At 36.5% G+C, this 22973-nt stretch overlaps 1 protein-coding gene and 1 pseudogene across 1 annotated transcript in view; one reads left to right on the forward strand and one right to left on the reverse strand.

Annotated features, from left to right (window-relative positions):
• The window catches only part of IL1RAPL1 (interleukin 1 receptor accessory protein like 1), a 1327113-nt gene that overhangs the window by 440571 nt on the left and 863569 nt on the right, over nt 1-22973 (forward strand). The window lies entirely within an intron of this gene.
• Nucleotides 7887-9156, reverse strand: LOC113614648 (UV excision repair protein RAD23 homolog B pseudogene; annotated as a pseudogene).

Consider the following 22973-nt stretch of genomic DNA (forward strand, 5'->3'; position numbering starts at 1 on the left):
TATCAGAGTAATTTGATCATATATGAATATTTGATTATAGTCATGATTTATTTTCAAGTAGGATAATGGTTATGTTTTAAAATGGCCTTTTTAAAATTTATTTTTCTCTTTTTTATTGAATGAAAGATTCTTTACATTTTATAGTGTTTTACAATTTTCAGAAGTTTCACACAAATGATTTCATGTAATCTCATAATAACCCTTTTTACCCCACCCCTATATTGTCCCTCCCCTCTCCCCCCTCCCCACTGGTAACCACTAGTTTGTTCTCTACATCTGTGAATCTGTTTCTTTTTTGTGTTATTCAGTAGTTTGTTGTATTTTTTAGATTCCACATATAAGTGATATCATACAGTGTTTGCCTTTCTCTGTCTGACTTATTTCACTTAGCATAATGTCCTCCAAATCCAGCATCTTGCTGCAAATGGCAAAATTTCATTCTTTTTTATGGCTGAGTAGTATTCCATTGTTTATCTATGTACCGCCTCTTCTTTGTCAGTTCTTCTGTTGATGGATACTTAGGTTGCCTTCATACCTTGGCAATTGTGAATAATGCTGCTTTGAACATTGGGGTGCATGTATTTTTCTGAATTAGGTTTTCATTTTTTTTGGATACATACCCAGGAGTGGAATTGCTGGGTCATATGGTATTTTTATTTTCAGTTTTTTGAGAAACCTCCATACTGTTTTCCACCAATTTACATTCCCAACAACAATGTACTAGGGTTCCCTTTTATCAGCTTTCCTCACCAACATTTGTAATTTGTATTCTTTTTCATAATAGCCATTCTAACTGGTGTGAGGTCATATCTCGTTGTGATTTTGATTTGCATTTCCCTGATGGTTAGTGATGTTGAGCATCTTTTCATGTGCCTGTTGGCCATCTGCATTTCCTCTTTGGAAAAATGTCTGTTCAGTTCTTCTACTCATTTTTTAATTGGCTTGGTTTTTTGTTGGGGTTTTTTTTGATGTTGAGTTGTATGAGCTGTTTATTTTTTTATTTTTAAACATCTTTATTGGAGTATAATTGCTTTACAATGGTGTGTTAGTTTCTGCTTTATAACAAAATGGATCAGTTATACATATACTTATGTCCCCATATCTCTTCTCTCTTGCATCTCCCTCCCTCCCTCCCTCCCTATTCCACCCCTCTAAGGTGGTCACAAAACACCGAGCTGATCTCCTTGTGCTCTGCAGCTGCTTCCCAGTAGCTATCTATTTTACGTTTGGTAGTGTATATATATCCATGCCACTCTCTCACTTTGTCACAGCTTACACTTCCCCCTCCCCATATCCTCAAGTCCATGCTTTAGTAGGTCTATGTCTTTATTCCGGTCTTACCCCTAGGTTCGTCATGACCTTTTTTTTTTCTTAGATTCCATATATATGTGTTAGCATACGGTATTTGTTTTTCTCTTTCTGATTTACTTCACTCTGTATTACAGACTCTAGGTCCCTCCACCTCACTACAAATAACTCAATTTCGTTTCTTTTTATGGCTGAGTAATATTCCATTGTATATATGTGCCACATTTTCTTTATCCATTCATCTGTTAATGGACACATAGGTTGCTTCCATGTCCTGACTATTGTAAATAGAGCTGCTATGAACATTGTGGTACATGACTCTTTTTGAATTATGGTTTTCTCAGCATATGTGCCCAGGAGTGGGATTGCTGGGTCGTATGGTAGTTCTATTTTTAGTTTTTTAAGGAACCTCCATACTGTTCTCCATAGTGGCTATATCAATTTACATTCCCATCAACAGTGCAAGAGTGTTCCCTTTTCTCCACACCCTCTCCAGCATTTATTGTTTCTAGAATTTTTGATGATGGCCATTCTGACTGATGTGAGATGATATCTCATTGTAGTTTAGATTTGCATTTCTCTAATGATTAATGATGTTAAGCATTCTTTCATGTGTTTGTTGGCAATCTGTATACCTTCTTTGGGGAAATGTCTATTTAGGTCTTCTGCCCATTTTTGAATTTTTTTTTTTTTTTTTCAAATTGAGCTGTATGAGCTGCTTGTAAATTTTGGAGATTAATCCTTTGTCAGTTGCTTCATTTGCAAATATTTTCTCCCATTCTGAGGGCTGTCTTTTCATCTTGTTTATGGTTTCCTTTGCTGTGCAAAAGCTTTTAAGTTTCATTAGGTCCCATTTGTTTATGTTTGTTTTTATTTCCATTTCTCTAGGAGGTGGGTCAAAAAGGATCTTGCTGTGATTTATGTCATAGAGTGTTCTGCCTGTGTTTTCCTCTAAGAGTTTTATAGTATCTGGCCTTACATTTAGGTCTTTAATCCATTTTGTGTTTATTTTTGTGTATGGTGTTAAGGAGTGTTCTAATTTCATTCTTTTACATGTACCTGTCCAGTTTTCCCAGCACCATGTGTTGAAGAGGATGTCTTTTCTCCACTGTATATTCTTGCCGCCTTTATCAAAGATAAGGTGACCATATGTGCATGGGTTTGTCTCTGGGCTTTCTATCCTGTTCCATTGATCTATCTTTCTGTTTTTGTGCCAGTACCATACTGTCTTGATTACTGTAGCTTTGTAGTATAGTCTGAAGTCAGGGAGCGTTTCCATACAAATTGTGAAATTTTTTGTTCTAGTTCTGTGAAAAATGCCAGTGGTAGTTCGATAGCAATTGCACTGAATCTGTAGATTGCTTTGGGTAGTATAGTCATTTTCACAATGTTGATTCTTCCAGTCCAAGAACATGGTATATCTCTCCATCTATTTGTATTATCTTTAATTTCTTTCATCAGTTTCTTATAATTTTCTACATAAAGCTCTTTTGTCTCCTTAGTAGGTTTATTCCTAGGTATTTTATTCTTTTTGTTGCAATGGTAAATGGGGGTGTTTTCTTAATTTCACTTTAAGATTTTTCATCATTAGTGTATAGGAATGCCAGAGATTTCTGTGCATTAATTTTGTATCCTGCTACTTTACCAAATCCATTGATTAGTTTATGAGCTAATCAGTGAATATATGTTGGGTACTAACGCTTTATCAGTCATATCATTTGAAAATATCTTCCTTCATTTAGTATGTTGTCTTTTCATTTCATCAGTGGTTTCCTTTGCTGTGCAGAAGCTTTTAAATTTAATTAGGTCCCATTTGTTTATTTTTGTTTTTATTTCCATTACTCTAGGAGATGGATCCAAAACAATATTGCTGTGATTTATGTCAAAGACTGTTCTGCCTATATTTTCTTCTAGGAGTTTTATAGTGTCCGCTCTTACATTTAGGTCTTTAATCCATTTTGAGTTTATTTTTGTGTATGGTGTTAGAGAGTGTTCTAATTTCATTCTTTTACATGTAGCTGTCCAGTTTTCCCAGCACCACTTATTGAAGAGACTGTCTTTTCTCCATTGTATACTCTCACCTCCTTTGTCATAGATTAATTGACCTTGATAAGTGTGTGGGTTTATTTTGGGGCTTGGGTTTATTTTCGGGCTCTGTATTCTGTTACATTGATCTATGTGTGATTTTGATACACCACATTAATGAATTGAAGAATAAAAATCATATGATCATCTCAATAGATTCAGAAAAAGCTTTTGATAAAATTCAACATCCATTTATGATAAGAACTCTCCAGAAAATGGGCATAGAGTGAACATACCTTAACATAATAAAGGCCATATATGACAAACCCACAGCTAACGTCATACTCAATGGTGAGAAGCTGAAAGCATTTTGTCTAAGATTAGGAACAAGACAAGGATGTCCACTCTTCCCACTTTTTTTCAACACAGTTTTTAAAGTCCTAGCCACAGCAGTCAGAGAAGAAAAAGAAATAAAAGGAATCCAGATTGGAAGGAAGAAGTAAAACTGTCACTGTTTGCAGATGACATGATATTATACACAGAAAATCCTAAAGACACCACCAGAAAACTACTAGAACTTATCAGTGAATTTGGTAAAGTTGCAGGATACAAAATTAATGAATAGAAATCTGTTGCATTTCTATATACCAACAACAAACTATCAGAAAGAGAAATTAAGGAAACAGTCCCACTTACCATCACATCAAAAAGCATAAAATACCTAGGGATAAAACTACCTAAGGACGTAAAAGACCCCAGAAAACTATAAGACACTGATGAAAGAAATTGAAGACAACACAAACAGATGGAAAGATACACTGTGTTCTTGGATTGGAAGAATTGATATTGTTAAAATGACCATACTACCCGAGGCAGTCTATAGATTCAGTGCAATCCCTATCAAAATACCAATGGCATTTTTCACAGAACCAGAGTAAATAATTTCAAATTTTGTGTGGAAACAAAAAAGACCCTGAATAGCCAAAATAATCTTGAGAAAGAAGATCAGAACTGTAGGCATCACACGTCTTGACTTCAGACTATAGTACAAAGCTACAGTAATCATAACAGTATGGTACTAGCACAAAATGACCTTCTTAATTTTTAGAAATATAAACTGAACTAGTTTATGTATGAAGGATAGTTATATGGAATTTGTATAAAATAATATGAGGGGAGGGTGAATGGGAATGGAGAGGAAACAAGATTAGCTTATTGTTTGAGGCTGTGTAATATATACATGGATGTTCATTTTACTCCTTTCTCTATTTTTGTATATGCTTGAGTTTTTACATAGTAATGTGTTAAAATCTTTTCTATTTTTGCCTTTGTGATATTATTTTTTTTGCCAAGGATGGAGCAGAAGGTCAAATAGAATATTGATATTTTGAATTTCCAGTTTCAAAGCTCCTACCAGGAGCTTTAAATGTAAAAGTTGCATGTGGTGATTTGGTGATAAAGAGCTTTGGTGAAGAGACCAGACTGAGTGTAATGATAATTCCATTGAGATCTTGAAATACTCCTATTTGAAGAGCAAAAATGTCCTACTGGGTGTTCCAAAGAAGAGTAAAGTTTGTGAGAAGGCCAAGGACAAGTTGAATATCATATTAAAGTACTGATGAGATTGAAAATGATACTTGGGTCCTTCTGGGTGACAGACTGTCTTAAATTCTTTCTCAACTGTGCCATCATATTTTCTTCCATTTTCATCATTTTGTATAACTTTTTTTGCTTACTGTTAGCTTGTTAAATGATATGTTTTAAGCTGGTTATTAATTCACTTTGGTTTTGCAAGAGTAACACTTCTTGATATTCTATTTTGAGCTCATAACATATTGGCATGTACTTTTTAAAATCCTGATTATTAATGGTTTACCTTTAATGAAGGTAATAGCATTTTCTTTATGAAAACAGGAAAACACTATGAAGCTAAAGCAGAACTGTACTTTCTTGCTTTTTTCTGGTAATGCCCCTTGGATATAAGAATTCAGTTAGTTATTTTCCCTTTCTAATTTTACTAACCATTTCAGAGAAGTGGTTCAGCACAATCATTGCCAGTTCTACTCCAAATCAAGAAATCTTTTAAATATCCTTAAAAGCTACCATAATAAGCCCTTGGCATTGTGTGTCTTTAGGGGATAGTTTTCTTTTTCAGGTATTATATTTACTTAATGACATGAAGACTGAGTGGAGGAGGATGCAATATCTTTGCCCAGGAAGATGGAGAAGAAGAGTGGCCTCTTGGATCAGTTAGATTTTTAGGAAAAATGAACATTTTAATGGCCTTGTGATTTTCATCAAACCATTTGGAAGGCCGTCCTAACTTACAAGTGGGTTCCTTTGAGGTTGCATCAAAAGCGCAGGGCACTTTCTTGTTATCCTTATCAAGGGTTTGACTGAGTGTTTACTCAGTGAATGTTTGTGAGTTTAAAAATACGAAATGCTATTTGATGGCTTTCTTGGTCATTGCTGCAAGAAGATGACATTTATGGTGAGAGCATACTGTGATATATTCATATGGATCCTTTTATGATGTTCCTAGTTCTAGTATCAATACAAAGTACCACCTCATCACAGGTGACTACTTCAGTCTGTTTTCCATATAGAGTTCTCATTGCCCTATAGAGTACAAGGCTGGAATTCTTTCAGTGGTACTGTTCTTCTAATGACTTTTCTTTAATTTTTTGGTTTTAGTTCTCTTGCTGCCAGGCTTACAGTAAACATTAATTGCTGTTTATAAATCGAATGGATGAAGGAATAATTGCTAGCTGTGTAACATGGGGAATGTTAAAGTTCTCTGAATGTAAGTTTCTTCATATGTACAACAGAGGTGATACTACCTAACTTTAAAGATGATAGTAAGATAGATAGATATAGCTTATATAAGTTATATATCAATCTTGCATAGCACAGTAATTGGCAGATCATAGGTACCAAGGAAATGTTAGTCCTCTCTTCTCCCATCGTACCTTGTACTTTTAAAGGGATGTTGCTCACATCCGTACATGTTGTGCACTGGACAACTTCATAGGGTGACATTCATGTAGCATATAATATGAATGGCACCACTGAAGATATGTGACCTGAAAAACTAAATATAATGACTTTGCATTTTTAACACTCTGTGCCAGTGATTCTGAAAATGTGAGCAGTTAAAAACTCTTGCATCAGAATTAACTAGAAGTGATTTCTAAAAATGCGGATTCCTGTGTCCCTCCAGATCTGCATAAGCAGAATTCCTTGAGGTAGAACACATAGATCTGTATTTTAAACAGCTCCTCAAATAATTATTTTAACAGCTGTATTGTGGTATAATTCACATACCAAACAATTTACCTATTTCGCCCAAGTCTTTCTTTTCTTTTCTTTTTTTTGCTATTAAGATTTTTCTTTTAATATTCCATGAGATGTCTTGATTGTACATTTTCCAAAGCACTTTTCCAGCCACATCTCCCAACCCTTCCAAAAGATTTCTCCAGTCTGTCCAGTGCAATAAAAGATGCTTGATTATAGTTCTGTCCACCTTCTCTTTTCGAAAGCAAATAATCCTAAATGACTTTAATGGTCATACATTCTTATCTAATAAGGAAAAACATTTACAAATATCAGACACTCAGTTTTGAGACACTTGCATCAAGTTTGAACTGAATCAGCATTTTGTGGGTTTTCAAAAAGGCAGCAGTTGGAATTCACGACTTGCTGACAAACACATTTCTGCTGAGGGAAGGGGAAGACAGGGATGGTGAATGCTGCATTTCTCCACTGGCCCCAAAGTGCTAATTCCACAAAGGGATACGTCAAAAGCAAACATGCAACTGTGGTTTTAAAACTTTTTACTGCAGTATAACAATGAAGTAAACAGTAATTAGACACCTACCAATTTTCCCCCCAAAACAAAGCCAAAAAATGTAAACAGGAAAATAACTCTGCCTATACTTGTACAGCTTCTCAAATCATATTAGAAGGGTCTCACATTCAATGATCAAGAAATTTAAAATAGCAGTAATTATTTTCATTTTAAGAAAAGATTCCCCCTCTACCCCCTCAACCCCAAGTATTTATCATGAAAGAATGGGCTTTCTTACACATTAATTTTATACCTATTTGAAGCAGCAACAGTAACCATCAGTAATTTGGCATTTCTGTTTACAGTTGCTCCAATTTTTTTTTTTTCAATTTCACAACGCCATTATCCAGTGTTGCCATAGAATAGGGACCATAGATTCTAGGTAGCAAAGACTCTTTCTGAAACCAATGTTAAGTCAAAGAAGTATAAAGCAGGGCATTACACTAATTTTCTGGATCTAGTACACTACAAGAGTGAAACCTAGGAAAAGTTACCAACTGTTTTATAGAAGAAATAAATACCTGCAAAAGCTGACTTTTAGTTGTACAATATTTTACACGCTGTGTGGATTTGTGGCATCTGCTAACTGAAGCAGGCATCCCCGCCCTACATTCTAGATCCCCTCTTCCCACCCCCAACAATCCACTACCTTATACCAAGTATTTGGACATGAGCCCAAGTCATCCCAGACGATCCAGTGAACAAAGTTAGTGTAATGCACTGGTGTGAAGTGTGAGATGAAAAAAAGTCCCTTTCAATCTTCATCAAAGTTTTGCTGTAGAAGAAAATTGGCAGCCAAGTTCTCATTCCTCTCACAAGCAAAATATGCTTGTATCACAAGTCCTTCAGGAAATCCTAATGCCTTTAACCTTTCTATAGCTTCTTCTTCCTGAGGCGTTATTTGAATGTAGTTCATATGACCACTTCCAGCTTCTGCAATTCCTCCACTGCCACTTCCACCCCCTCCTCCTTGACCCCCCCCACTTCTTGAACTGGTTCAATATAACATCTGAATAAAATGCTCCTGATGGTGGCTAATTTGCTGCAGTAACTGAGGATTTTCTCGACCTATCTGTTGTAGCGATGCTGGAAGCAGGGAAGGATTCTGTTGAATAATTTGTCTCCTCTGTTGAAACTGAGGCTGATTCCGTAAAAATGCAAGAGGGTGTGCTCCAGAACTTGTTGTAGTTGTTGCTGTCGTAGTTGCTGCAACTGCAGCCACTGAAGACTGAGGAGCCCCACTACTCGCTGCTGGAGGGGGGTCAACCACGGCCTTTCTCTATCTCCGGGAATTCCCATTAAAAGATACTCCACTGCTCTGTCAGGGTTGTTGAAACTGGCTCTCAGTGCTGCGATTACTTGCTGTCGTTCATAGCCCATTGACATGATCTCAGTTACCATATTCTCCTAAGACTGACTTGTCACAAGTGCACTTGTTGCATCTTCAAAAAGGTTTGACCAAGAAGAATCACCTGATGTACTGTCAGTTGATGTTGGGCTAGCAGCCACTGGTGTTTCTGCTGGCTTTTCTGCAGGTTTTTCTTCTTTCATTGCACTAGCAGGTGCAGGTTCAGAAGATGCTGTCATTGATGCTGGAGTGACAGATGCAGGTGTGGGAGTGGGGGCCAAAGTGAGGGCAGGGGTTGGGGCCTGAGCCACAGCTGGTGCTGTGGAGGAACTAACTGTGGTAGTGGTGGCAGAATTAGATCGCTAAGTTGTAGCTGGTGCTGGTGGTGTCACTGCTTTGGGTCTTGTCACCATAACTACCACGAAGTTTTTCTCATCAATTTTATATTCTTTTAGAGCAGTATCATTATTGAGAATTTTGCCTGCTAAATTAATTTTTGACCTGCTACAGGAAAGGCATCTTTACCCTTTTCAGATTCAGTCTTCTCATTCAGTGCTCTTACCATCTCGTTTGGGTTGATGTCGATCTTGAAGATCTGCTGCTGGAGGGTCTTCAGGGTGACCAGCATGGTGCCGCTGCGCAGCAACGCTGCCCAAGTCTTTCTTAATTATACTGAACCATTGCTCTCTTGGTTCCCTAGTTTAGTGCTCTTTGCCAGAGGAAAACAAAAAAAGAAATGCCCCCACCCTTTTCTTTCTTTGTGATTCTTCGTGCCTCCAAAGTAGCAAATGTTTGTACACATTGTCTTGTACATGTTTCTTCTGGAACTTTCATCACACTCCTTCATTCTTAGGGCTTGATATCTATCTTTACTTCTACTAGTTTGCATGTGCGCATGCATGCGTGCACACAGAGATGCACACACACACACACTCAGGCTTAGAGTCAAATTAGGTTTGAACTGTGAACTGTCTACCACTTTTAGGCAAGATACACTCTCTTGGTTAACTGAAAAATGAGTTCATAGGGTTGTATGAGAATAAAATGGAATGAAATGTAAGGTGCTTAGTATATTGTGTGACAAATGAGGCTAATAATACCTATTTCATCAAGCTGTGAGAATAAAATGGAAGTTGCTTAGCATATTATGTGGAACATGCTGAACATCTGAAAATGATAGCTATAATTAAATTGAAGAGAGTAATATGCACCCCCTTATATTCCATAAAGTTACTAATTTTAATAAATTCATCAAACATGTATTGATTGCTTACTAAATGCAAGATACTGTGCCTATGGTGCGGTAGGGAACATAAGTATAAATATTTCAGGAGCTCTGCCCTGAAGGACCTTACCATTTATACAGTACACAAATAACCACATATAATAAATATTTCATAATGGAATGATAGAATAAATGCTGGTGTAGATTTGCAAACAAATTGTTATCAGAACACAGAGGAGAAAGAATTTTAATTTCAGACAGGGGTGAGGTCAGCTTTCATGAAGGAGGCAGGTAGTGTTTAGTCTGGGACTTCAAGGATGGTGAAAATATGGTTATGGAGAAAGGGAAGCCTAGTTTTGCTGGAGAATAGATACAGAATGGAGAGTTTAGGGGGATGTGGCTGAAAGGGGGATTGGATCTTGATCTTAGAGGTATCAAATGACAACCCACAAAGCCTTCAGATGGCATGTTGTAGGCAGTTGAGAACTAGTAAAGATTTTTGAGGAAGGCAGTGACATCAGCTGATCTGTATCTTGGAAAAGTTACTTTAGCCGTATGTAGAATATATTCATGGTATAAGAGTTAGGAAATAGAATCTCCACTTATGTGGGTATTCAGGATATTAGCAAGATTGTGAAATAGCAGTTGGGCAAAGGAGGTGCAAAACTATCCTTCCAAACTCAGGACATAGAAGATGTTTCAAAGCCGCTACTGGTGAAGTCTTGTGGAAAAGTTAGGTGCTGAACTAGGGCAGTGCCAGTGAGAATAGAAAGAAAAGGAAAGAAAGGTGGGGAGAGGGGGATACACACATACTCAAGAGATAACTGGATTAACTAATGGATATATAACATAAAAAGAAATGAAAATACCTGCAAAAATAATGTAAATTTATTCTGAATAAATCAAGCAAGGTTATTTTGGAAACTGCAGCAACCCTTTATATTGTTCCCTAAAACACTTTACGACAAAAATGAACACACACATCAAAATATTGACTTTTCACTTGAAAATTTAACCTGTTTTTCTATTTATGCATGTCGTCTTTTGTGTCTCAAAGTATTTTGTTTTATTTGTGTATAGACTTTTAGGTATTTATGGGTTTTGCTTACTAATGTTGATATGAGGGAAATTTATTGATTTATTTTAATATTTTTATTTTTATACTGAGTTCTCTAGTTAGTCCTAATTGTTTTTCAGTTAGTATTTCATATTTTTTCAGGCAGTCCTCTTTCCAAGACTTATATACTTCTTATTTTTCTTGACTCATGTCATTAGCTAGAACTTTTAAAGTAATATTAAATAATAGCCATAAGATCTGGTTACTTATTTTTAACTTAGTCTTTTACTATTAAATAGGATTTTTGAGGCATAATTGACATATAACATTGTGTAAGTTTAAGGTGTACAAAAAGTTGATTTGATAAACTTATGTATTGCAAAATGTTTACCACCATAGCCTTAGCTAACACCTCTCTCATGTCACATAATTACCAATACTTTTTTTTGGTGGTGGTAACATTTAAAGCCTACTCCTCTCTTAGCAACTTTCCAGAACAGAATACAGTATTATTAACTATAGTCACCATGCTGTACATCCAGAACTTATTCATCCTATAATTGGAGGTTTGTACAGTTTGACCAACATCTGCCCACCCCCAGCCCCTGATAACCATCATTCCAGTCAATGATCAATTTTACATTCCAATATTAAAATACATATTAAAGCTCCAGTAATTTTTGTAAAGGTATTATTTTTGTAGGGATGGACAGACACATCAGATACAACTATGGATCAGAATAATGAGTACACAAGTTTAAATACAAATGTAGCACTTTAAAATATTTATTTCAAATAGTGGCCCCAAAAAAGGTTTATTTTTCGAATTACATTTGGGAAAGTTTTATCATTTGAAAAGAAAGAAGTTGGATCCTTACTGTGTAGCATACACCAAAATTAACATTAGGCGGATTAAAGATATAAATATAAAATTGAAACTTTACTAGAGAAAACTTCAGATGAATATTTATGTGACATTGGGGTGGAAAATGCTTTTAAAAATATAACCATAAAGGAAGAAAGCCATACTGGAAAAAGACAAATGGATTTAACTATATCATAAGCTTTAAAGGTTGTCATTAAATATTTGAATTACTAATATTAAATCCAAGAATGCCAACAGTCCATGGTGGAAATTCTAATCTTAACTGTAATATACCTGTCATATTTAGATGGTAGTTGTTTTTGTTTGTTTGTTTTAACAATTCAAAATGTGGCTCCTTTTTCTGCCTTTGATTGCTTTCTGTAGAAATTCCCCCAGATGCCAGGCCAAATTTCTCACCCAGACTCCGGGACTCGAGTCGCCTATCCAACAGGGCATTGATGCTGCCAAGTTGGCATCACCTCTCTTATTAGCTTCAAGAAGACTTGAGACAGAAGCCGTCAACCCTTCATCTTTGGCATCTAGGTGGCTGTGAAACATATCACAATTTAGTCAAAAGACATAATCTTGTCTGGTTATATTTGAAGAAAATCATATTTAAAGAATGCATACTCTTTTCCTTTTTTTACACAGTGTTCACAAACATAGGAATGATTGTTAACTTCTTATACTATTTCCACTTGTAAATTAAAGAAGAAATTCTGCAGAAATTGAGAAAGAGAGCAAAAACACTGATTTTCTGAAATAAAATATTTAAGGATCTGCAGCCAATAATAATTTAATTCCCAAAAGCAGAGCAATTGAAGCCATTTCCAGCCATCAGTACACAAATAGAAAGCAAAATCTTATAATTCTCTTGTGTTTAAAGACAATAGTTATTTAAAACAATTTGTTTTAACTCTAGAGTTTCTTAAATCTCTTAATTACTGCTAGAAAATATTGTCAAATTGTATGCAAACTTTAGCATATTAAATTTTGGAGTCCATGTAGGTAACAATCATTTATTTATTTATTTTTTAATCTTTGAGTAAGCATTGGGAATTAATGATTCCCCTAGTTCTCTTACCTGCAAAAAATATGTGAACTCTCTTACCTGCAAAAAAATGTGATCTCTCTTACCTACTCCACCAGAGTTTGATTAAAGACATACATATGACAGTGGGCCCAACTATATCATAGTATATCAATTTTCTATGAGATGTTAATAAGTAAATAGTTCTATGGTTGAACAATTTGGGGAAAAACTGGAATCATTGTAGGTAAATTTAATAAATGCCTGCAGGGTTTGTCAGACCTTTTAATTTGCTAAAATGTATTTTGATGCTCTAAGGGATGTTCATAGCATCCAGCATGTCCTGCAAGCATTTTACACACAGTATATATTGATATCTTTTGAGAAAGTTGCACTACGTTGAATATAATTTGGAAACTGCTACTGCAAAGCCATATAGAATATGCAGTATGAAAAGCTGTACATCATGTTGTAGTAGCTGTTGCTATTAATTCATCTAAATGCTATTTATTGAGGACATTCCCTTGAAGAAGCCATGCTGGATGGCTTTGTAACTAGAAATCTGTTCTAATTCAGCTTTATACTGTGGCTTAGATCCAGTGCTTCATGTATGAACACAAATAAATATGACCAGGTCAAGTAATTCCATGCCATCTAAGAGAGGGTATTTCAGATTTGATTATTTAATTTAAAAGGCAGCTCATTGGTCTTACCTCCTTTTAACCATTGTGCATGTGGTTAATAAGTGAAGTATGAATTCCTTTCAATGTTTTTCATATTAATATGTTTTATCACCACTTTTAAAATTTTTTGTGGGAAAGGCTAGTCCCTAGACAAGGATTAACACAGGAGTTTTCTATTGCTTAACTTGTTTCTAATTTCTTACGAGTTTCTTTTATGCATTTTCCTGTGCTAAAAATACAATCATATACAAATTTATAACATATAATCCCCTTCTATATTTTGGGAATCAATTTACCTCTGAATGAGATAGTAACTACTTCATAGAAATCACTATGTTTTTTAAAGTATGTTTTACATGTGTTCAAAATGAAGGATAATATTCATGTTATAATAGTTTGGTACATTGTGTACAAGGAAGAGTAGTGTACAAACTAGCGTGAAGATGGTATGCCTTGAGGATTGTGGGATAGAAAGGCATAGTCTTTCTAATACAAGAATGTACATCAGAGGTGTGAACTAGAAATTATAGCTCTGCCTTATTGGGACATAACACGAGCTCAAGTGACCCCTGCTCTCCTTGTTCATCTATCTCTGACACTTCCCATTAAGAAGACATGATTGGGTAGCTTTTCCGTGATCCAATATGAAACATCTCTGATAAACAAGGTTTCAGATCAAGGTATCTCAGAAAGGCAGTTGGCCTCCTAGTGCCCTGACTTCCCTTTGGCTTGTGCACAAATTCATCCCAGGCCCAGTTAGTGGAGGACAGCCCCTAGAATAGTTTCTCTCTGTTCACATTCCACAAGATCCAGGCAGAGCTGCTCTGCAAAAAAGATGTTCACATGGTGCCTTTTTTTTCTTAGAGGGGCAATGTTTTAAATACTTGGAGACTTCACGGCATGTCAGGTACACAAATTTGAAGTAATACAGGTGAGAGGTTCTTGTGACAATTTATGGAAAGTAACATTTTAATCTAGAGCTCTATGTTTGTGGGCAGCATGAGACAAGTCTAGATGAAAACCTGTTCACTTTTATATATACTCTTTGTAGATTTTGTAATGTGCTGAGTGTGTCCTCATAAATGTAGTTAAATAGCTGCAATTAGAGAACATGTTCTGGATGCGTGTCACAATTAAATGGTAAACTACATATATTGGTACTTATTTATTTATTTTTAAACATCTTTATTGGAGTATAATTGCTTTACAATGGTGTGTTAGTTTCTGCTTTATAACATATATTGGTATTTAAAGTTGGTACAGATAGTAATAGAACTTTATAAAATGCATGTATGAAATAAGCATGTATTTGTCTTTAAATTAATGGTTCTCAAGACTATTTTATTCCTCAACACAATACCCCTGACCCAGCACATTCCTATCAGTAATACTCTCTCTACAAACTGTGCTTCTGGAATGAGGGCCATTGGCACCAATCTTTGTGGTGGGTGGGGGGGGAGATGGAGTTTGAAAACATGTTGTTGAAGATCTTTCCAAGTGGAGTTGACTTATCTGGCATAATCAAGACAAATGGTTATTAGGCTAAAGCAGGTACCATAAAAATAGATTATACACTTGATATAAACATTTTTTAACGTCTTTATTGGAGTATAATTGCTTTACAATGGTGTGTCAGTTTCTGCTTTATAACAAAGTGAATCAGTTATACATATACATATATCCCCATATCCCTTCCCACCCTCCCTATCCCACCCCTCTAGGTGGTCACAAAGCACTGAGCTGATCTCCCTGTGCTATGTGGCTGCTTCCCACTAGCTAGCTATTTTACGTTTGGTAATGTATATATGTCCATGCCACTCTGTCACTACATCCCAGCTTACCCTTCTCCCTCCCCACATCCTCAAGTCCATTCTCTAGAAGGTCTGCATCTTTATTCCTGTCCTGCCCCTAGGTTCTTCAGAAACTTTTTTCTTTTTTTAGATTCCATATATATGTGTTAGCATACGGTATTTGTTTTTCTCTTTCTGACTTACTTCACTCTGTATGACAGACTCTAGGTCCATCCACCTCACTACAAATAACTCAGTTTCATTTCTTCTTATGGCTGAGTAATATTCCATTGTATATATGTACCACATCTTCTTTATCCATTCATCTGTCAATGGACACTTAGGTTGCTTCCATGTCCTGGCTATTGTAAATAGAGCTGCTATGAACATTGTGGTACATGACTCTTTTTGAATTATGGTTTTCTCAGGGTATATGCCTAGGAGTGGGATTGCTGGGTCATATGGTAGTTCTATTTGTAGTTTTTTAAGGAACTTCCATACTGTTCTCCATAGTGGCTGTATCAATTTACATTCCCACCAACAGTGCAAGAGTGTTCCCTTTTCTCCACACCCTCTCCAGCATTTATTGTTTCTAGATTTTTTGATGATGGCCATTCTGACTGGTGTGAGATGATATCTCATTTTAGTTTTGATTTGCATTTCTCTAATGATTAATGATGTTGAGCATTCTTTCATGTGTTTGTTGGCAATCTGTATGTCTTCTTTGGAGAAATGTCTATTTAGGTCTTAAACACAAAAGACCCCCAATAGCCAAAGCAATCTTGAGAAAGAAAAACGGAGCTGGAGGAATCAGGCTCCCTGACTTCAGACTATACTACAAAGCTACAGTAATCAAGACAGTATGGTACTGGCACAGCAACAGAAATATAGATCAATGGAATAGGATAGAAAGCCCAGAGAGAAACCCACGCACATATGGTCACCTTGTTTTTGATAAAGGAGGCAAGAATATACAATGGAGAAAAGACAGCCTCTTCAATAGGTGGTGCTGGGAAAACCGCACAGTTACATGTAAAAGAAATAAACATTTTTTAAAATAAAAATACAAGTACATTCATTTATAATCTTTTCAAGTAGTGCCAGACCTTTTCCTTAAATATCGGTTTCCTTATTTGAAATCTAAGTCTTTTTGGCAATAACTCTGTTCTTAATGCATCATCTACCATTTCCAATTTCAGTTTCTTTAAAAGGGAGTAAAACATAAATGTAATTGTGAAGCAGTATGACTACAGAATCCTCCTGTATTTTTTATTTGCCCCCATCTTTAAGAATTGACTCATCCACACCTAATTTAACAGGACTTTGTTTTAGTGACCTTTGGGTTTTTTGTGGTCAGATGATGAGGGACATTTTTAATTCTTTAACAACCCTTTATTGAAGCATGGTTGATATGTAAAAAGTTGTAAATATTTAACATATATACAATTTGATGAGTTTGGGGATAAATACACACTTGTAAAACCTTCACAACTGTCAAGACCATAAATAAATCTATGGCCTCCTGAAGTTTCCTCCTGCCCTCATCATTATTTTTTTGGTGTGTGGTAAAAACACTTAACATGAGATCTATCCTCTTAGTAATGTGATCCAGCAATCCCACTTGTGGGTATTTATGCAAAATTTAAATCAGAGTTTTGAAGAGATACCTGCATTCTCATGTTCCTTGCAGAAGTATTCACAATAGCCAAGACGTGGAAAAAATGTAAATGTCCATCGACAGATGAATGGATAAAGAAAATGTAGTATATACATACCGTGGATTGTTATACAGCCTTAAGAAAGAAGGAAATCCTGTTATTTGCAACAACATGGATGGACCTGTAGTACATTATGCTAAGTGAAATAAGCCAGATGCAGAATGACAACTGCTGTATGATTTCACTCATATGTAGAGACTCCAGCCTTTTCAAAATTTTCAACTTAGTTTTTATAGAAACAACCTTTTTATTTTGCACTCACATTCGATCCCTTTGCATAATTTGTAATTTCATAATTACATTATATAGTAAACTAGCAAACATAGGTTCTAGAACAAACACAGTAGACTTATTAAGTAGACTTAATAAGGAAGCATACACTGTGTTGAGGGAACAGAAGCGTCCTTTAACCCAAAAGTCTATTATAAAAAAAAATTATTGATCTCAAAATCTCCTTCCAAGAGTTCATGATAAGTCCTTCCTAGTTCCTTGGCCTTTGCTCTACTTTTCTATTCACCTGCTTCCTTGATTGAGGTCAATACCATCTGTTAAATACAGTTTTAAAATCAGTCAATACCACGTGTTGAATACAGTTGACCCTTGAACAACACAGATTTGAACTGTGTAGGTCCGCTTACATGCAGAGTTTTTCAGTAGTAAAAATTACAGTATTACATGATCCACAGTTGATTGAATTTGTGGAGAAGGGGGAGCCAAGGATATGGAGGGCAGACTATAAGCCATATTTGGATTTTCATCTGTGCAGAGGGTCGGCGCCTCTAACTCCTGCATTGTTCAATGGTCAACTGTATTGCCATCTTCCTGAATGAATTGATTTCTTCTTCCTACAAAAATGGAATCCATGGATATTTTTAGCCCTCTGACATGTCTTATTTATTAAGGAGGAGGGTCACTTCTCGACTGCCCAGGAACTTATGAGCCTGACAAGACCAGGGAAGAAACTCACTTCAGTCTTGTTTCTCTGCTTTACCTCTTTTCTTGCCTAGTTTTTCAATGGTGTAAATTGCCCAGTCTATCACAGAGTGTTTTCAGAGGCTGCCGCTCAACTTAAGCAGGATGAGCTGTGAGCATCAACTTGAGCGGGGGCTCCAGAATTCATAAACCTTATAGAAAAAAATTCTTGGGGGCAGTCTAATGGACACTGCTTCCAGACCAAATCAAGAGATGGAAGTTGCCAGGGCAAGCATTCCTCAGGAGGCACCCTCCTGCAACACCCTGCATATTAACAGCCAAAGAATCAAGCCATAAATCCCCATCCTAATTGTACATCAAAATTAACTGTTGAGTTTTGAAAATACAGTAACCTGGGTCATCTCTCACAATCACCAAATCGGAATATTCCAGAGCAGGAGCCCAGATGAAGGAATTAGTTTTTAAAACATTACGGGCGATTACAATTTTCAGCCAAGTTTGAAAAGTCGCTGGAATAAATATATGAAACATAGTTGTATTTTTGGAAAAGTGAGTTTCTAAATGATAAATGTTTTCCTTCTTACATATGGATGTGCCTTTTAGTTTGGAATTTCTTCTACAACAGCAAATGAAGTCATTGCAGAAACTGAAAAACACACCTTCTGATGTAAATCTGTTTGGGAAAAAAAGGGGTTGGCTCAGTGAATGGGTGCCAGGCAGGCAGCCTGTCCTCCAAGGTTCTTTGCTGTTCCCTCTGAATCCAAAGGAGGGCTCTTGCTTGAAGCAGCTGCTTCTCAAAACATTAATGTGCATAAGGATCCCCTGGGATGGGTGGGAGAGGTTGTTAAATGTAGATGCTGACTCAGCAGGTCTGAGGTGGGGCCCGAGAGTGTGCATTTCCAATGAGCTCCTTGGTGATGCTGCTGCTGCTGCTGCTGGTCCAGGGATCGCTCTGCGTAGCCAGAGTTTCCGCAACATTAATCCACCAGTTTTCAACAGCTGCATCTTCTTGGCATTCAAAACTTAGGTCTGTGTACTCTGATATTTGTTTTCCGTTTACAAGTGCTAAAAATTATTTGCTACCATCCACGAATTATTTCTCTAAGAAATAAAAGAAAGAAGAAGAAAAGAAATGTAAACCCTTTAATCACCTTAAATGGAGGTGGGATGTATTCACGCTAGACCATTAATGGTGTCAGCTCTTTGCATGTGAATACCGGGAACTGGGTCAGCTCTCTGTAATCGAGGAGATCAGATCAGCTACATTCCTAATAGAGCTAGCCACCCGCCATCCATCTCCCCTTCAGGCCCAAGTCACTGAATGCCCGTGACTTATTTTTTTCAGGGTTATTTGTTAATTGCAGATGTTGTAGATGATTGATTAGTATGACTATACAAACATGGTGGACAGCATGGGGGTGTTTTGCCTTTCTTTCAGTGTATTATCATTGGTGCAGCATTTCTAGTGTGATAGGAATTTTTTCTTTTATAGTGAAGTATGAATTTTGGACTGAATTCTAATGCAGAGTGTATGAATCCTTCTTAGAGATAACTGTGTTCCCATGTTTCCTCAAAAAGCAAAAATATTTTAGTGAATGTTGTCACTGTGTTTGTCTTCATGCAGCCCAGTGAATGTCTGCACCCTTGAATATTGAGGAAAAACTCTCTTTCTTTTTTCACTTATAAAAAGGCCTATAATGCAGCAGAAATTGTAAACCTTTTTCAAATCCTAATCTGCTTTCCCTGAGATCCCATGGGAAATATCCACTGGGGAGAATTTACTCTCATCTTCATTACTTCTGTCTGCTATTCTTCATTTGCATGTAGATGACAGCCTTCATTTCTCAACATTTGCTAGGCTCTACTCATGCTAGGCAGTATGCTGTGTCCGTGGATACAGCCTTAAAGGCCTGAGCTTTCTCACCCTGCCCCTAAGGGGCTTGCAGTCCATTTGGTCTCAATTTACACAAGAAGCTGAGCAGAAAATTTTCCAGTTAAAAGTTGATAGTATGTGTATATTTTAAAATACTTTGAAGATTCATTGCCACTTTTGTCTTCACGCACATTTCTGGGAACAAAAGAGAAGAAAGAAACAGTATAGGTTAGGCAATAAATAAGAGAGATTGTGCTGAAGGAGAAGATGAATTACACTGGGATAGAGGTGCTGGGAATTCTAATAAACCACACACTGTATCATTGCTTCCCTCCTTCTTCAAACATTTACTGAGCACCTACTAGGTTCAGCCAAAAAGATCATAGTTTTATGACAACAGTATGTTCCAGGTACAGTATCAAAATGTTGTCTCCGTGAGCAGTTTACGTAAACACTGAGATTCTGTTCCCTCATTTATAAGAATAGATAATAATATCCTCCCTGTCCAAAGGCAATGAGCTGAAAAGTGATTTCTGGTTTTCTATCTATGAAATAATCTCTAAGAAGTAGAGAGAAGGGAGATGGGAAAAACTATGAGCTGGAGCTTAAAGTGACTTTCTGGGATAGTCTCAAAAGTAAACCCGACCTGCAGTGTCTCTCACTGAATGTCCAATTCCCCCCCTCGCACCTACCCCCCAAGCAGGTATCAATTTTCCTTTTACCGGTTAACCAGTAATAGCTGGAACTAAGAACATAGACCCACATGGCCATTTCTGCCATGAGCAAAAAAACTATATTTAGATGTTTCAGCTTGTTCTCACTCCATAAAAACCCAGTGGGTTTGGGGTCTAAGACCATGTAGAACTTGGTGTCACACCATTGCCTCTCCACTTGATCCTGCAGGAAGACAACTACCAATGATGCACGTAAGGTTTTTGACTGTGACTAGGCTCCGTTCTCTAATTCCCATTGGAACTTCCATTGTAAGAATGACTCTTGTCATATTGACTCTGAGGCCAAACAGAAATGTGTTCAGTGACTCTGTAACTTTAGGCAAGATTCCAAAACTTTCTTTTCTCAGATTCTCATTTATAACATGTGCATAGAGCTGTTTCAGGACTTAATGAGCTCATGTACACATAGTGCCTAGTAAAGTGACCAGGACATTTTCAGCTCTCATTATATTTGTAATTATCGCATTATTGTTTTTATTACAGGAAAGATTTTACTGACCTGGAGAACAATAGAAGACACATAAGACTTTTACCTTTTTCCTTTCTAGATTTGTATATGTTATAGTAGACACATAAAAATGTGTATTTTTCCACAGATTATCTTACTGTTAGGTATAAAATTTAATAAATTAGGGAGAAAATTCATAACTAACTACTTGAGCTTTCTGTGAAAACTTACAGAAGTAATATACCTTAATTGGTGTTTTGATTCCAAGCAAAAGCAAAAAAGAAGAAAAAAAGGACCTCTTAGGAATAATTTAAAACGAAAAATTGCCTTAGGATACACTTCCTACCTGGTAGAAGTAGGCAAATTGATATAAATATTCTTATGGCTGTCACACACCTGTCCTTGTCCCTAAAGCAGTTCAGTCAGGGTCATGATATTAAGAGGAAGCAGAGGTGGTTACCAAGTACTAATACAACCCTTGTTCTAGGGAACCAGCACTGTTGGTGATGATGCATAAAATACTTATGCTTCTCACTGGCTGACATGGTGCTTTATATTGACTTTGGATGTTTTTAACCTTGTGATCTCTTTCTCTGTAAAATCAGTTTCCTTTGCCCCCTTCTGAAAATCCATTTCCTGGATTTCGTTTTCAAACTCCATCCATTCTTTTATCTGTTCAGCTTAATCTATGTCTCTTACCAAGGGTGTGGCCAGATGCACTCTTCTTTTCTTTCAGGTCCTAAAACCCTGCAAATACTGTCTTGAAAGGCCAACACATCATGCTGCCACTTATTATTTTTTCTGAGTCCACCTATTCTCTTGGAACTTTTCACCTGTTAAATATGCATCTAAAGCTTACCTGTCCAGAATCCATCCCCAGAGATGCCAAAGCTCACCACTATTTTTAAATCTTTCCCTCTATGTGGCATCTCTCCATTTGGGCATGAATTACAAAGTCACCCCAAGTGTTCTCTACCTCCTGAAAACATGACTGTGCCAGAGTGCCAATGGCCTTCATTAGCCTGGCAGATCTATGAATCTGAACCCTCCTGAAATTCATTAAAGGAAAAATAGCTAATTGAAAATGAATATAAAGACACCCAGTGGGATCTTAAAACCTAGTCTTTCAAAGTGATGTGCTTTGGCCTTAATAGGGCTTTTATTTATTTAATTTCAGGCTTCCCTTGGTTTTTGTGACAGGGTTAGTGGAGGAAACAAGCCCAAACGTCTTGTAAACCCTCAAGCTGGATGCTCGTCTCAGGGGAGCTCAGAGGGTATCATGTTTTAAGTATTATCTTTCTGGAACTTGGAATGTGTCTGCTGACAGACAGCTCCGCTGGGTTTTAGCAATGCAGTGCTGTTCAGACGATTGAATAAGCTGAATTAGACAAAGTATTTTATTAAAATAACAAATAGATGGAACTTTGAAAGAACTTTCTTTTTTTTTTTTCCTAAAGACTTAGAAGTTAGGCTTTGTTACAGAAGTCATTTAAAAGATATCAATGATGACTTTTCCTATTTCAAGTAAAAAACTCAGAAAGATCTTGTTGCTCTTTTTTATCCAATTTTAATATGTGGCCAATAACAGAGACTCTTTCAGCCAAACCATGGTATATGCAAATTAGTAATGTCCTTTTGTATTTGCAGTTCTTATTTCTTCAGAGTAATAGAAAATGCTACCTGGCATTGTCTTATTAATCTTCATAACGAATGCTAAGGGGCTAGGTAGGCCGTATTTGGCAATATCCACATGTAATAGAGTTTTAAAAAATGGGGCAATGAAAATAAAATAAGTCTAGAAATTTAACACTCAAAGTGGAAGTTTAGCCGTGGAAATGAACTAATGTTACCAGAAAAGCGCTTACTTTCTGTTACTTTTCATAATGATTAGCTAGAACATTTTCTCTCATGAATGACAAGATTGCCTATACTGTATTTGACACATGGTGGGTTTCCAATTTGCATCAGACTGTGTGTACGGATGTGTCTATGTCAAGAATAAAATACTTAGGTATTTGATAGATTGGGACTCTTTTGCCCTCTAGAGGCAGTTCAAGGGAAGAGGCAGAAACTGTCATTCAATGTTAAG

This window comes from Aethalodelphis obliquidens, unplaced genomic scaffold (genome assembly GCF_003676395.1).
Source record: "Aethalodelphis obliquidens isolate GAN/ISIS:26980383/991018 unplaced genomic scaffold, ASM367639v1 scaffold101, whole genome shotgun sequence".
Taxonomy (NCBI): domain Eukaryota; kingdom Metazoa; phylum Chordata; class Mammalia; order Artiodactyla; family Delphinidae; genus Aethalodelphis; species Aethalodelphis obliquidens.